This window comes from Diceros bicornis, chromosome 14 (genome assembly GCF_020826845.1).
Source record: "Diceros bicornis minor isolate mBicDic1 chromosome 14, mDicBic1.mat.cur, whole genome shotgun sequence".
NCBI classification, from domain to species: Eukaryota; Metazoa; Chordata; class Mammalia; order Perissodactyla; family Rhinocerotidae; genus Diceros; species Diceros bicornis.
The window spans coordinates 41371839-41387336 of record NC_080753.1 but is presented as its reverse complement, the minus strand read 5'-3'; the positions used below and the strand labels follow the sequence as shown (position 1 = coordinate 41387336).

General features: G+C 45.3%; 1 pseudogene; it reads left to right on the top strand.

The window, feature by feature from the left end:
* Positions 1-1322: 1322 nt before the first annotated feature.
* Positions 1323-12808, top strand: LOC131414035 (butyrophilin subfamily 2 member A2-like; annotated as a pseudogene).
* The last annotated feature ends 2690 nt before the right edge of the window (positions 12809-15498 follow it).

Sequence of the window (15498 nt, the reverse complement as noted above, 5' to 3'; positions counted from 1 at the left end):
TCTCTAGGTTTATTTCTCTCATGAGGGAGATAGATTATGTCAGGTTGTCATGATCCAAGTGACACACCCCAGTGGGACCTGGTTTCCTATTAAACTACCTAATGGACAATAGGTCTTCCTCATGCTCAGAACACATATGTTTCCCGCTGGCTCAGGTTAGCAACCACAGGGGTTGAGGCCTGGCTTTACTGGATACTTCTGGCGCACACTTCCCCAGAAGCCTGGGGTCTGATTTTCTTCAGGTAGAGGCTGTAGGCAACCAGGCTGTTAGACTCTCCTAGCCTCTTCTTCTGTCCCTTCACAAGAGCAACTCAGTCCTGCAAGGAAACTGTGGAACCATTGCTAGTTTGTTAATTGCACAGTTTTGTTTGAATCAGAAAGGAATTGGATGCCTTCAGTGGAAGTGTTTAGGCTCTGGAGAGAAATGTGTCTCAGAAAGATTATTCTCGAAGAAATCAATACAATGGCCTTATTCAGGTCTGTAGGGCATGGGAGAGGAGCATTGTGTGGGTGTTGGACTCAACCTGCCCATCTAGTGGCAGACGATAAAGCTCAACTAGAAAGACTTTGTTTCTTGCCATCTTTCTGCCCCACTAGAATGTCACCTTCCTGAGAGAAAGGGATTTTGTCTCTCAATACTCTCAGCATCTATCCCTCAATGGTTTTTGAATGAATGACAAGGTCTAGAATCTACTACTGCAGCTGTTGTCTTGCTTCATTCTCCACCCTCCAACCCTTCCCTGTGTTCCCCCTTATCTCTCCACTCCCCCCACAAGTGGAGCAACTTGAACAAGATTCCTCTGGCTTTGGAAAGAGGGCTGTTTATGTTTACCTCATCACCTCCCCACCTCCCAGCCCCATCCACTCTTACATACACACTTCTACATAGAGAGGCCTCTCCCCCTGGTTAGCAGCAATGCCACAATCCTCGGGGAATCTCAAGGTTTTACGGAAAAAAAAAAAAATGAAAAGTATCTTGCTCCTGAAAACAGCAAAAAGAAATTAAAAGGCCATTTCATCTCAAAAGGCTATTAGCAGCTGTTGGGTTTTAATTCTTAAACTGTTTCTGTGTATTCTACCTCATAACTGGGAGAAAGTAGGCTCTGGGATTCCATTGGCTAGTGTCCCACAGCCAGCCAATCCTGGGCTCTAAATCATTCACTGGAAATATTAGGACTTTGTGGTCACAGAGTGGACCTGGTCCCAGGTCCCACAGCCCTGCACACTGCAGCTAATGGGACACTACGAAAATTTTTTCCTCTGCTCCCCAGTTGTGACTGAGCCTGTGAGGGGGTTAGAGAGAAGAGGGATAAGGGGGAAAATCATTATTTGAGCAACAGTGGAGAAAAGAAACCCATAAATGAAATCTAGAAGGCAGGAAAGTTGAGGAAGAATGCCACAGCTCTGGGGTGTGGGTGGGACAATAAGCGTAGGGAGGAAACCTGACGGGGGGGGCAGGGAGAAGTGGGGTCCCTGGGAGAGGGGAAGGTTCCTGGTGGGAAGGCTTTCTAGGACTGGCTTTACCTGGGGTCCAATAGCCAGATTCCTGGGGAGGAGGAAGGGAAGGGTGGGAGGGTATGAAAGAATATGAAGTGACAACTCAGCTCTGGGCAGAAGAGTGAGCAGAGAAGGGCAGAAAACTGCCTCCCTCATCCTTGTATTGTTGTCTTATTCCATGGACTGTTTAATGAATCAATCTATCAGGAGACACCTGAACCGGGAGAGGAAGGGGGCTGCCCAAGCCCGAAATTGAGGCGCTGATGATACCAACACAGGTTACAGGAAAGTTTGACCTCGATCAGAACTGTGGTACCAAGTCTACTTGGCTGATTGTTCCATTCTGTGCCCCTAGGTCTCTGGTCCCTGCTCATCCTGAGTGACTCATCTCTGGTGCTTATGGAGCCAGCTGCTTCCCTGAATTTCTCCCTGCCAGGATCCCTTCTCATCTTCCACCTCCTCAACTTGTTTGCACTGGTCTCAGGTAGGGTCCATGCCACTAGCCACTGTCAGCTTCTCAGAAAGTATATCAACACGTCAGTCTGCGAAACACGGCAATCTGAAGAAGTACTGCAGTTGTGTACACTCATCCTTTCATTCTGATCATTTTCATTGAATTTATACCAGTGCATCCCATGGAAATATAATGGGAGCCCCAATGCCAGATGCATACACAGTTTTAAGTATTTTAGTAGCTACATTTAAAAAAGTAAAAAATAAACAGATGAAATAGCCTTTAATAATATGTTTTCTTGAAGCTCAAATGACCAAAATAGTATTATTTAAATGTTAATTCATGAAAAATATTAATACTGAGATACTTAATATTTTTAAATCTAAATTTTCAAAATTGTGTGTGTATATTTCACATTTCAGCACATTTCTGTTGGGACTAGCTAGTGGCTACCACACTGGACAGCTCAAGTTTATCCTCCACTCCAGGCACTGGACTGGATTGGGGAATGGAAGAAAACCTCTGTAAGCACAGGGTCAGTGGGGGGCACGCAGTGTATGCTTCTCAATGTTTTGCTCAGGAAGCATTAGCAGCCTCAGTAGATACTCCTACTAGGTGTCTATTGCTGCTGACCAGCCACAGCTACTGGCCCCCAGAATCCTTAGTCCAGGAAGCCCCTGTGGCCTTAGAAAGAATGTGTCTGAAAGAATATTTTAGAAATAGAGGAAGAATGTGTCTGTGCCCTGGAATATGCTCTTCCTTTCCTGCCTTAGTTATTTGATGTCTGATGCCCCTGTCTGATTCTCCCACTTAGTTGAACAGAAGAGTTTACTGTCATGGGGCCAGCTGATCCAATCCTCGCCATGATGGGAGGAAACACCATGTTTCACTGCCACCTGTCACCTGAGAAAAGTGCTGAGGACATGGAGGTGGGGTGGTTCAGGTCTCAGTTCTCCCCCGCGGTGCTTGTGTATAAGGGCGGGCGAGAGAGGACAGAGGAGCAGATGGAGGAGTACCGAGGAAGAACACCCTTTGTGAAGGGAGAGGTCAGCAAGGGGAGCATGGTGCTGATCATCCACAACATCACAGCCCATGAAAATGGCATCTACCATTGTTATTTCCGAGTAAATCCTACAATGAGGCCGCCATACCCCTGATGGTGGCAGGTGTGTCATTTCATTTTGTTCCCCTGCTTTTTCACAATGTGACTCTTAGGGAAAGTTTCTTTCCTAACCTCAGGCCCATAGCAGACGAGCAGATATTTGTTTAGAGTCCTCTTTACTCAGGGAGGGTGGCTTCCTCCTGCCCAAGGTTCAAATGACTAGGTTTGCCCTGCTAAGCTGTGGGCATCACCTCTTGAGAAGCGCACACAGAACACAGCTGTAGCCTTGAACAGGGGAGAATGTTGAATCCCTACAGATTATTCATTTTTTTTTGGGTGGGGGTGGGAGGAAGACTAGCTCTGAGCTAACATCGATGCCAATCCACCTCTTTTTGCTGAGGAAGACCGGCCCTGGGCTAACATCCGTGCCCATCTTCCTCTACTTTATATGGGACGCCGCCACAGAATGGCCTGACAAACGGTGCATCAGTGCACACCCGGGATCTGAACACGCGAATCCAGCCCGCCACAGCGGATCACGCGCATTAATCGCCATGCCGCAGGGCCGGGCCCCCAGATTATTCTTATGTTTACTCCTAGGAGATCTCTGAGGGTCTTCTTCAGTAACATGTTTAGAATTAGACATTTTTATTGTGAAATATAACACATACTGAAAAACTCATAAAATATTAATGTACAGATTACTGAATTATTATGATCTATAATCCGTATAACCACTGCTCATATCAACACATAGAACACTGCCTATTCCTGACTGGTGTTAGTTTGCTAGGGCTGCCATAACAAAACACCACACACTGAGTGACTTAAACAACAGAAATTTATTTTATTTTCTCACAGTTGTGGAGGCTGGAAGTCCCAAGATCAAGCTGTCAACAGGTTTGGTTTCTCCTGTGGCCTCTCTCCGCAGCTTGCAGGTGGCTACCTTCTCACTGTGTCCTCACATGGTCCTCCCTCCGTGTCTTCACATGGCCTTTCCGCCATGTGGACACATTCCTGGTGTCTCTTTGTGTGTCCTAGTCTCCTCTTCTTGTAAGGATACCAGTCAGATTGCATTAGGACGCACCCTAACAGCCTAATTTTAACTTTATTGCCTGCTTAAAGGCTCTATATCCAAATACAGTCACATTCTGAGGTACTGGAGGGTAGGGCTTCAACATACAAATTTCATGGTGACACAATTCAGTCCATAACATGCCCCTTCTCAAAATCCCCAACTGAAACATGTTCCTAGGAGTGGAAGTGTTGTACAATGAGAAATATGTATTTTCATCCTTAATAGACGCTACAAATTTATTTTCCAAAGAGTTTGTACCAATGTACACTCTCGCCAGTAGTATATCATGACCTATAAATTGTTCATTAAGTCCAAAGGCAAGTTTTTCTCATAAAATTTCAATCCATTTCTCCTTTCTAGTCAGTGGTTTTCCATGACCGTGAGGATCAAACACCATCCCTGACACTTTTCATCCCCTTCCCTTGCTTTTTTTTCAAAACATATAACCTACTTGCAGAGTATGTATTTTACTTATTAATCTTGATTATTATTTCTCTTCACCTACAATGTAACCTTCATAAAGGATTATTCTCTATTTTGCTTTGGCTGTTTCCACATCTTTAGAACAGAACCTGGAGCATAATAGTTGCTCCGCAGATGTTAATTGAATGGAAACATGAATCTGCTCCCTGAGCTGTAAGTGGTCATCATCATGCCTGAGCTATCTCTAGTCTACACCTGAGATCTGTTTTTTTAACTTTTCGCCGTGAGCCTCTGATCAGTCCATGTTCTTACTCATCTTTGAGATATGCATTAGTCAGGACAGGCTAGGTTATGCTGTGTAATAAGCAGCCTTCAGATCTCATTGGGTTATCATAACAAAGGTCTGTTTCTAACACATGAAATATGTCCTTCATGAGTCTGGTGGGATCTGCTTCACACAGAGTCCCCTCAGGGCCCTGGAGCTGTGCAGGTCACCTTCACAGAGGGGAAGAGCCTGCAAATCACTCACTGGCTCCTAAAGCTCTTCCTGTGAGGCCCTCACGTTATTTATACTCACATTTCATTGACCAAAGCCAGTCACTTGGTTGTGCCTCACCACATAGGAGAGGGACGTGCAGTCCTAACTGTGTGCCCAGGGGAACTGAGAATGTTTGATGGACAGCTCTAAAGAGCACCCTTTCAGGCTTTTGTTACTGGACATTCTTTTAAAGCTTCATAGTCTAAATCACCACCAGAACCAGTCAGGGTCTGACTCACACCAGCAGTTATTCACCACAATACCTCCAGCATCTAGCAAATTGCTTGGCCCCTGGTAGGTACTTAATAAATAGTTATGAAATGAATGAGTGAAAAAAACAAATTGCTGGAATCAAAATTTGAGAACAGGAAAACTTTATCCTTGGGCTCGCTGTCATCACAGGCATTCATAAATTCATTTAACAAATATTTAACAAACATTCCCTGTGTTCAATTCACTGTTCTAGAAACCAAGGATATAGCAGAGAACAAAATTTATGAAGATCCCTGCCCTCTTGGGACTCCCACTCTAGAGGGTGTGGAGAGCAAGAAATGAAGTAATTAATAAAATTGTATTTTATGTCATATGGTGATGAGTTCTGTAGACAAAAGAAAGCAGTGAGGGGTTGAGAGAGCTGGGGACACGGAGGTAATGTAATTATAAACAGAATGATCTGGGAAAGCCTTACTGCAAAGAAGCAATTGAGCAAAATCAGAATGAGTGGGGGAGTGAGCCTTGCACCTCTGGGGCTGACTGAGAGGATCCAATGTGAAATCCCATCCAACACAGCACCTGGCATGTGGCTTCTTGATGGGGAACCATGTACTTGATCCTTCAAACTGCACTCTTTGGAGAACGAGGGGAAGCGCTGTCAATAACTGCACCAGGACAACTGGAATAAAGGACTGCCCAGAAAATTACAATATACAGACATCTCATTTCCTGATAAATATTAATTTTGTCTTCTTTCCCTTTCCCCAAATACTAATTATATTGAGAATGATTCACATGTACACAGATGATTTCATGAAAGCATGAGAACATACTAATCCTGTCGGCCCCACAGAGAAAAAGAGTGAAAATTCAGCCAGGAGGAATTTGTCAGGGCTTCAAAATAGAAGTGGCATTTAACCTGAGATTTCTAGGAGTTTATTAATAATGGCTTTAAGGTATGAACTCTCTCCCGGAGTCAGTGTATTACACTTTAAAAGAATCATTTGAGGACTGGAAAAGCCTTGAAGACACATGGAAATCAATGGCATGTCAGTCCATCAGACCAGTGGAAGTGAGGTTTGGGGACAGTGTGACTTTCCCAGGGGCCTCCAATCATAGCTGGTGAGAGACTCCATCTTTGTTACTCAGAAGGGCAACCTTGTATCTGATTAATACAAAATATCCTCAAAGAGGTGTTTCTCAACCTGGTGTCTTGTGTCTGTTCACAGCAACACTGCACAGCTGACAGTGTTGGTGTGTATGTGGCAGGAACCCTCTACCCTTTCCCTATAAACATGACCCTGGCCTGGCCTGCCCCACGCTGAGTTGAGTTGTTGTAGAATTGTTTGTTTGTTTGTTCATTGCTTTTTGTTTGTTTAATTGGCTGGTTGATTTTGTCGTTAAGTCTATTGTCTCATGCTTGCCGTTACTGAACCTCACGGAATATTTTGTAAAATTTCTTTCCAACTTGCATCATCATTTTGAGTTTTATCTCACTTCCAAGTTTCTCTGTGAGCTTTTCAATATGCAAACAGTTTTTCGTTTAAGAATTAAGTGATTGCTTTAAATTTGTCTTTCCTATAATTTGTTGGATAGGATTAATGAAGGATTGCTCAAAGGCAGCTTGGATGATGGTCTGGACACATGGTTAAAGGGGCATAAGTCTCCCAGGACCATGCATGTGCACCTCTCTCTCACCCAGTATTCTCTTTTATTGAAGATTCTTTTAAAGACAGAATAAGTTAGGAAGAGTCTGGATTCTTAGGATTTTTGATGATGTTCTGCTGACACTGAGGAGGTGATACCATTTTCTTGAGGATCCCAAGAGGATCCAGATCTTTCTAATAGGTGGATATGTAGAGAGACTATAAGAAAATCGTTAAAATTGACTGAGCCCATGGGAGGTAAACACCTCTGAACTGGGGTAAGGGTTGACTTTCATGCTAGCCCTGTCTATTTTCCTTAAAACCAATAGCCTCTTATGATTATCAGATAGTTGTCATGATGTGAAGTCCTAAACCAGGATAGACGGGACAGTGTTTGAGATGAAAAAGTTTCTTCAGATTCTGCCAGCCTGGCAGGTTTCTGTCCTTATCATATTAACCTAGAAGTTCAGGGAGCCAAGGCTACTGAGAAGTCCTCCCAGGGCGGAAAGTGAAATCCTGAACCTGCTTCTTTCAGGTCACAGTGGACACACCCACGCAGAAGTGAGCACAGTAAAATCTCTAGCTGAATGAATCAATCAACAAACATTTATTAGGAGGCACTGTGATAGGGTCTGTAGGTGGAGCACAAAGAAAAGTGCAATGTAATCCTTTCTCCTTAGAGATCTCACAAGTTATTTGGCATATTGGTCTCCTGGTGTTCTCCAACATCAAGGTTTTCTTCCTTATCTTCTTCCTTATTTTCTTCCTTCCCATCTTCTTCCTTCCTTCTTTACTCTCTCCCTCCCTCCTTTTCTTCCTTCTTCTCTCCCTTCACAGAAGTGGTACTGCGGGAGTTCACGGAATATGCAGAATCAGGTTCTGTGGGCACTGGAGCCTTGCTCTCTCCCTCCTTCCCTTGGCTCTCACCATTTAGAGCTGATCTTCTAAGACACTTGGGTGAAGACACCATTGTATTTTTATCTGAACCCTGATCTCTCTCCTCAGGTCTGGGCTGTAAGCCCCTCACTGAAATGAAGGTCCATGGGGCTGGGGGAATCTGGATGGAGTGCACATCTATAGGGTGGTACCCAGAGTCCTGAGCCATTTGGAGGGACCCTTATGGTGATATCATGCCTGCCCTGGAGGAGGCTTACACTGTGGACACAGACAGCATATTCATGGTTACTGTGGCTGTGACCATCAGGGACCTCTCCGTGAGGAACGTGTCCTGCTCCATCAACAACACCCTGCTTGGCCAGGAGAAGGAAACTGTGATTTTCATTCCACATTAGTTCCCTGCCCTCTGGAGGCTCATTGGGTGGAGGCAGGATCCTCAGCAGACAGATAGGTACCTGGAGTAGGGATGAGGACGTAGGGGCATGAGGTGGAAGAGTCCTGGGCTCTGAAGGGCGGAAGGCTGCAACTGAGTTGAGGCCTCTCCCCTTGTCACAAGGGGAAAATCAAATAGTCACAAAGCACATGGGTATGAGTCTCTTCTCTGAGGGTAAATCTGATCATTTTTTCTTGTTATGGTTCCTATCCTACAGCCATTTTTAAACATTTAGAAGAATCATAAACCATGGAGAGTAGTCTGGGCGGGTGTCTGTCTACACTCAGAGGTGCTGCCTGCTGAAGCCCTCCCTTCCTGCCCATGGGATTTCCCAAGGGACAGAGCAGGGAAATTCTCTGTCTACAGACATTCATAAATTCATTCCATAAATACTTAACAAGCATCACATTTGTTCAAGACACTGTTCTAGAAACCGAAGATAAATCAGTGAACAAATTACACAAAGATCCCTGCCCTCATGGGGCTCACATTCTAGAGCAGCAGAGAGCAACAAATGAAGTAAATAAGACAAGAAGTGAAATAATTAATACAACTGAAGATTGTATCAGATGGTGATAAATACTGCAAAAAAAAAATAATCAAGGAGAGGATAGGGAGTGCTATGGGGGAGTTGAAATTATAAACAGGATGGTCAGGGAAGAGTCCACTGAAAAGATGGCAGTTGGCAAGTGAGGAATGAGCCAAGCAGATCTTGGAGGACCAAGCAAGCCAGGTAGCAGGAACAGCATATGCAAAGGGCCTGAGGCAGGAGCCTCTAGCAGTTTCAAGGAACCTCAAGAGTCAGGTGTGGCTGGAAGGAATTGAGTGCAGGGAGATTATGAGGAGATAAATTCAGAGAAACAATGGGTCCAGATCATATAGGGAAATCTAGGCCGCAAATGAGCCTCGGCTTTTAGTTTGAGTGAAATAGGAAAAATTGTAGGGTTTTGAGAAAGAGATAACATGATCTCACTTAGGCTGCTGTGCTGAGGACAGACTGCAGAGGGTGTGGGCAGAAGCAGGAGGAGGGCATTGCAACATTCCAGGCAAGAAGGGATGGTGGCTTGTCCCAGGGTGGCGGCTGTGGTGACCCAGCACGGCTGGTTAGCTTGTATTCACCCTGGTCCTTCTCATGGTGACTCCAGGTGTTTCTGTTTTTTTGTCTCCTGGGCCCCCAGCCCTGGAAATCACTGTGGGTGACTCTTTCTCTATCTGGGATTTGTGAGAGAAAAGCTAACAGAGCAGGGACCTGGGGGAGCTTTTTAGATATGTGTCCTGAGGGGCACTCTCATCCCAGGTCTCCTTTTTCTCACTAAATTGGACTTTCCTGGTTCCCTTTTCAAAATCCTTTATTCCCAGTACATCTCCCTGGATGGTGACCCTGGCTGTCATCGTGCCCATTCTGCTCCTCCACATCACTGGGACCATCTGTCTTATCAAGAAACTCCACAGGGGGCCGGCCCCCGTGGCTTAGCTGTTAAGTGCGCGTGCTCCGCTACTGGCGGCCAGGGTTCGGATCCCTGGCGCGCACCGACGCACCGCTTCTCCGGCCATGCTGAGGCCACATCCCACATACAGCAACTAGAAGGATGTGCAACTATGACCTACAACTATCTACTGGGCCTTTGGGGGAAAAAAATAAAAGGAGGAGGATTGGCAATAGATGTTAGCTCAGAGCTGGTCTTCCTCAGCAAAAAGAGGAGGATTAGCATGGATGTTAGCTCAGAGCTGATCTTCCTCACAAAAAAAAAAAAAAAAAAGAAACTCCACAGGGAAAAAGAGATTCTCTCAGGGGAAAAAGAGGTTGGAAAATGAAGAGAAAGAAATTGCATGTAAGGAACTTGGGAAAGAACATGTGAAAACGAGAAAGAACACCACATCGAAGGTAAAAGAGTAGGAGGATAGTTCACTGTCACACAAAGGACACAGCTCTGACAGCTAGAGGCCTGGGAAACAGAGAGAGGAAATGAATAGAGGCAGCAGCAAGGGCTTGGAATTCTCACCTCCTAGGAATTAATCCGTCAGAGCTTGCTTGCTTCCATTCTTCAAGTGTTGCATCCATTCACCTGGCTACATGTAGCACCGTATTGTTGAACTAAAGCAAACCTAAATCAGTATTGATAATCTCCAGCCACCTGATCGTATATCATCCCTGGTATCTTGACAATTCCCTGGGCAGGGGTGAGGAAGGATGGTTGTGTTCATAGAAAGGGCCAGTCTTTCATCGTTTAATACAACCACAAATTCTCTTAGTTCTTCTATTGCGGACGTTCATTTGTTTCTGTCTATTTTTTCAGAGCAACTTCAGGAGGAACTGCATAAGGTTAGCATTTTTCTGAACTACTCCTGGCACAATTTGTGCTGGATTTGTGCTGCTTTGTTAACCATTATCTCATGAATGTCCCATTGCAGGATGGAGAAGAACCCTCTTACATGCTGGTGAGCACCTCTGACATTTGCTCAGATCCTGAGCTTTCTCCCCACTTCAGCCAACAGGACACATTAGAGGAGAGGAATAAGGTGGCCGAAGGCTGGCTGGAGAGCCAGAGGGGGCTGGGGTGGGTTCACTGACAGTATCCAACCCTTACCTGGATATCAGCTCTTCTGTCAGGAAATCCTTACAGCACTCAGTCAACTCTACGACTTCGTTCCCACCAAACTTTATTTCTTAGAATAATTTAATTCATGAATACAGAGGTCTACCATATAAGTGGACCTCCCCAAAGATTATATTGTAGTAATTTTTGCCTGTGGAGCCTGGATTAATTTGAAAGAAGACAATATTGGCTTAGCTATTTATAACATGGGGGAGGGTATACACTGCATAGTCAAAGAGTCATGTTTGTGAAAGGCAATAAGCTTCCCCAAGCCTGTCTCGGGGGTGCACAGACAGGTGCCGTAAATGCCTTCCTACTCCAAGAGAACACCGATGCTCTGTGTGTAGTCTATGAGGGGAGGGGAGGTGGGCAAGTGGGAGAGCAGGGAATCCACTTGCCTAATCCTAATGAACACTTTGCAATTTACGGGTTGTCACTACCTGCTCAAAAGCACCAAAGAATCCAGGCTTTACTAGACCATAGCACTCTGAATTTTTCTCCTTCTTCTTTTGAATTTCAAAATTGTCACAGTCACACTTATCAACTTGAGGAAAGGGGAAAGTCATTTTTATACAATATCAGTGTAGATTGACTAAGTAATAATGACTGCAGGTGGAAGAATCTGCAGAATGTCAGAGTCTGAAGCATCTTCTGTATCCAGAGATGTCATAGCTGCAGACTTCAGACCCATGTTGTTAAAGCAAAATTGGATGGAAAGAGTTCCCCCTACCTTTTGCCAACATAACTCTCAGGTAGTAGGTGGCCTTTGGGGACATTATCCCCCTTTTTTGATCTTTGAAGGGTACCTTTGTTAGTCATTTAAATCAGTTGTCATCTGGTTAAACTGGTGGAACACAGAAGGCCAATGAAGGGACCCTTTACCCCCCAGGAACTTGTGCAGGGAGAAATGGGCCTTAATTGCTTCATTGGGAGAGAGAGAGGACCTCTTTGCTGGTTTAAGCCAAGTGGGAAAATTTCTAACTAAAGAGAGTCCCAAATATCATTTGTATTTTATAGAAAAGGGGCAGATGTGAGAATGTTGAGAGGAAGTGGGAGACATTAATTTTATCTCATTTGCTAAACTTTTACATTTCTTAGAGCCTCAATTATCCTCTACCTGAGACAACACTTCTGTCACTCAGGAGATAGAAGTGCAGCCTCAGTAATTCTCAGCCTGTGAGCTGCCTGGGACCTGGGATCGAGGAGCCTCATGGAAAAGGCTTCCACGTGGGAATCTCCCATTAGCTTTCTGGGACCTCTCTGGGGACCAGGAATCACACATCTTCTGAGACGCCAGGCCTAAACCTGAGACCTTCTCTGAGGCTGATGTACTCCTGGACCCAACACCGCTCATCCTGAGCTCTTCCTGTCAGAGGACCACAGAAGCATGAGACAGGACCCCTCCAGGCAGAGAGTGCCTGACACCCAGAGAGACTCTGCTGTCAGCCTTGTGTTCTGGGCCTAGAAAGCTTCTCCTCAGGGAGACATTACTGGGATGTGGAGGTCAAAAACATGTTGGTGTGGGCTGTGGGGGTTTGTAGAGACAGTGTTGAGAGCAAAGAGGAGGCCAACTGGTTCCCCAGAATGGCTTCTGTACCCTGGGGAATTTTGGAAACTAGTACCAGACTTTGTCCGCTTCTGTGAAGATTCTCCCCCTGACCAGGTGGGTGTCTTTCTGGACTATGAAGCTGCAGATGTCTCCTTTAGCAACATGAGGGACAGATTGCACAGCTACTCATGTCCGTGTTCACACTTCTCTGGGACCCTGAGACACTTCTACAGGCTGGGATCTGATTTCAGGCCCCTCTTCATCTGCCCAGCATTCACAGGGGCCCAGGAGATCACGGTGCCTGAGGGCAGCCTGATCCTTCATGGGTTCAGAACCCACTGCAGCTACCAGGACCAATTACCTGATCTCAGAGCCAAGTAGAGAAGCCCTGGCCATCTCTACTGCCACAGCACAGCATCCCATGGAGGGAAATGGGCCCTTCTTCCCCCTGGTCACGTAAGATAACCTCCTCCAGAGGCCCCCTTGACACCCTCTTCAGGCCACAACCCCATCTCTCCCTTACTAGGCTATTGCTTTATTAATTCGTTTACTCGTGACCATGGGTCAAGGCCTAATCTCCGTAAACTAGGCTTCCACTTGGCTCCCAACCAAGAAGAAAGTGTGAGAAAGTGACAGGCAGAAAACCTGCTACTTTAACATCAGGAGTGACACATTAAGCCTGATCTTTGAGGTGACATCAGACATTGTAAACTTTTGCCAAGGACAACAGGGCACACTATGATGTAAGAGGGGAGGAGGAAACCACAAATGGACATCAGAGTAGAGGAAGCAGGACCAGTGTGGTGGGAGAGGGCCAAAGCTGTTGGCGTGGTCAAGCCCCATCATTACAGCTAAGGGGTCCCAGGAGCTGAAGGTCCATTTCCAACTACCCTCAGGAATTCCAGACCACACATTAAAACTCCCCAGGCCTTGAACTGGGATGAAGAAGGTTGAAGGATGCGGACAAATCTGGATCTGGCCTGGGTCAGGTGTCCCTGCAATGAACAAGGAGTCAGGACTCAGTTATTAAGTGTGGACTAAGGTTTCAGGTCCCAGTTGTGGAGATGAATAGTGGACCAAATGGATCATAAGGTTCAGGTTCTGTGGGGAAGCAGCAGCATCCAGCTTTAGGTCTTTAGACAGTTAAAACTTATTGAGGACATCAAAGAGCATTTTCTTATTTGAGTTGTATCTGTCAATATTCATGGCATTAGAGATTGAAACTCAAACTGTGTTGCTGCTGTCTGCTGGCTACATGCTATATCTGCTGTGTGCTGGGTACACGATGTGTCTGTTGTGTGATGGATACATGCTGTGTCTGTTGTGTGGTGGGTACATACTGTCTCTGTTGTGTTTGTGGTATGTATTGTGTCTGTCATGTGGTGGGTACATGTTGTGTCTGTGGTGTGGTGGGTGCACACTGTGTCTGCTTTGCCGTGTTGTGGGTACATGTTGTGTCTATCCTGCAGTGGGTCCCTGGGGCAGGAGCAAGTGTGGAAGAGGGAGACCAATTAGGAAACAACTGCAGTTGTCTATGTAAGAGATTATGATGCTGGTTTGGACCATAGTGGTAACTACGGAGTTGCAGAATTTAATATATTCAGGATTTATTGGAAGATAGGACTTGCTAATGGAATAGATGCTGGGAGAGAGGAGGATAGAAGCAAGGAGGACTTTCAGGTTTTGCCTTAAATATCTGAGTGGATGATGGGAGAGTAGGAGAAAAGTACTTAAATTGTGTTTCCTTTGGCAGTGGGATTATGTATGCTCTGTGTGCCTGTGTGCTTGTGTGTGTATTTCTGGTTTTCTATGTTCAGCATATGTTACTTTTGTGGTCAGAGCTCTCTCCTGTGGTGGATAGACTCACTGTCCCCAGTTCTCCTGGTGTCATCCTTGAGACTTTGCAGCACCACTCCTCTTTGACTTTGGGCTTGGCCATGTGACTTTTTTGGCCAATGGAATGTCAGTGAAACAGAAGCTCTAAATATGCTTGCATGGTTTGGCTTGGCTCCTTTGTTTCTGCCATCTGCCAGGATGGGAGAAGCACATGTCTTGTAGCTCCTGGTCTCAGAATAAAGATATCTCTGGAATCGACAGGAACCCACCTCCAGCCTGGATTCCAGCAATCAGCCAAGCCCAGGTGAGCCACCCCAGACCAGCTGATCTCCAGTCACCCTGCAGACCCATGAAGGACAAAAGTAAATGTTGATATAATCTCCTAAGATGTTTGATGTTTGTTTTGAGGCATGATTGCAATAGAAACCTGTCTAATACACATACACCCAGTACAGAGTAAATATTATTACAATTATTATTTTTATTATAATGATGGTAACTCCTTGTCACTGATCAGTTAGGGAACTATTTTGGATAGATCTGAGGTTCCCCATTTTGTGCATTAGAGCAGCTTAATCATCTTGCTAAGAATGAAGGTGGGGAAGGAACACGAGGAGGAAAGGCTCTTGCTCTTCCTCCCCCAAAGGGAAAGCGTTGAAAACAGGATTAATTCCAGGCCGGATTTGAATAAAGGATAATCCTAGGGTGAGAAGACTCCCTTGCACCAGAAGACTCCCACCTGCTTCCTGTTGCATGAAGTCCGTTTAAGGAAAGACAAGGCCTTTTATTCTACAATGAGAAAGAAAAGTCTTCAAATGCAATGGAAAAGAAGTAGAGCAAATGGGTAAATAATGATGATAGTTTCTCTCTCTCTCTGTCTCTTTCTCTTTTTATTCAGCCAATGGTTTGGGCACCCACTCCTGTCTTTCAGGACTAACTTAATTCCTTCAAGTATGTAAATGCGAAATAGATGAGGGCATTGCCTTACAGAAGCTTGTCTGATAAGGGATAGGGTTAGAAAGTCAGCAGGCCCTGGGCATCTGAAACTGAGTACCAAGAGGAGACTGGATATCCTGAGGTCAAACTTTTCAAATTCCACAAATTGGCTTCGAGTACAGTCTATTTTTGAAACAAACAGAAATAGGGTTAAGGTATGAGCTTCCTTCAGAGCCTGGAGCAGCCATTTCAAGCGCTCTGACTGTCAGTTAGAAATTACCAACCCTGGACCTGAGAAT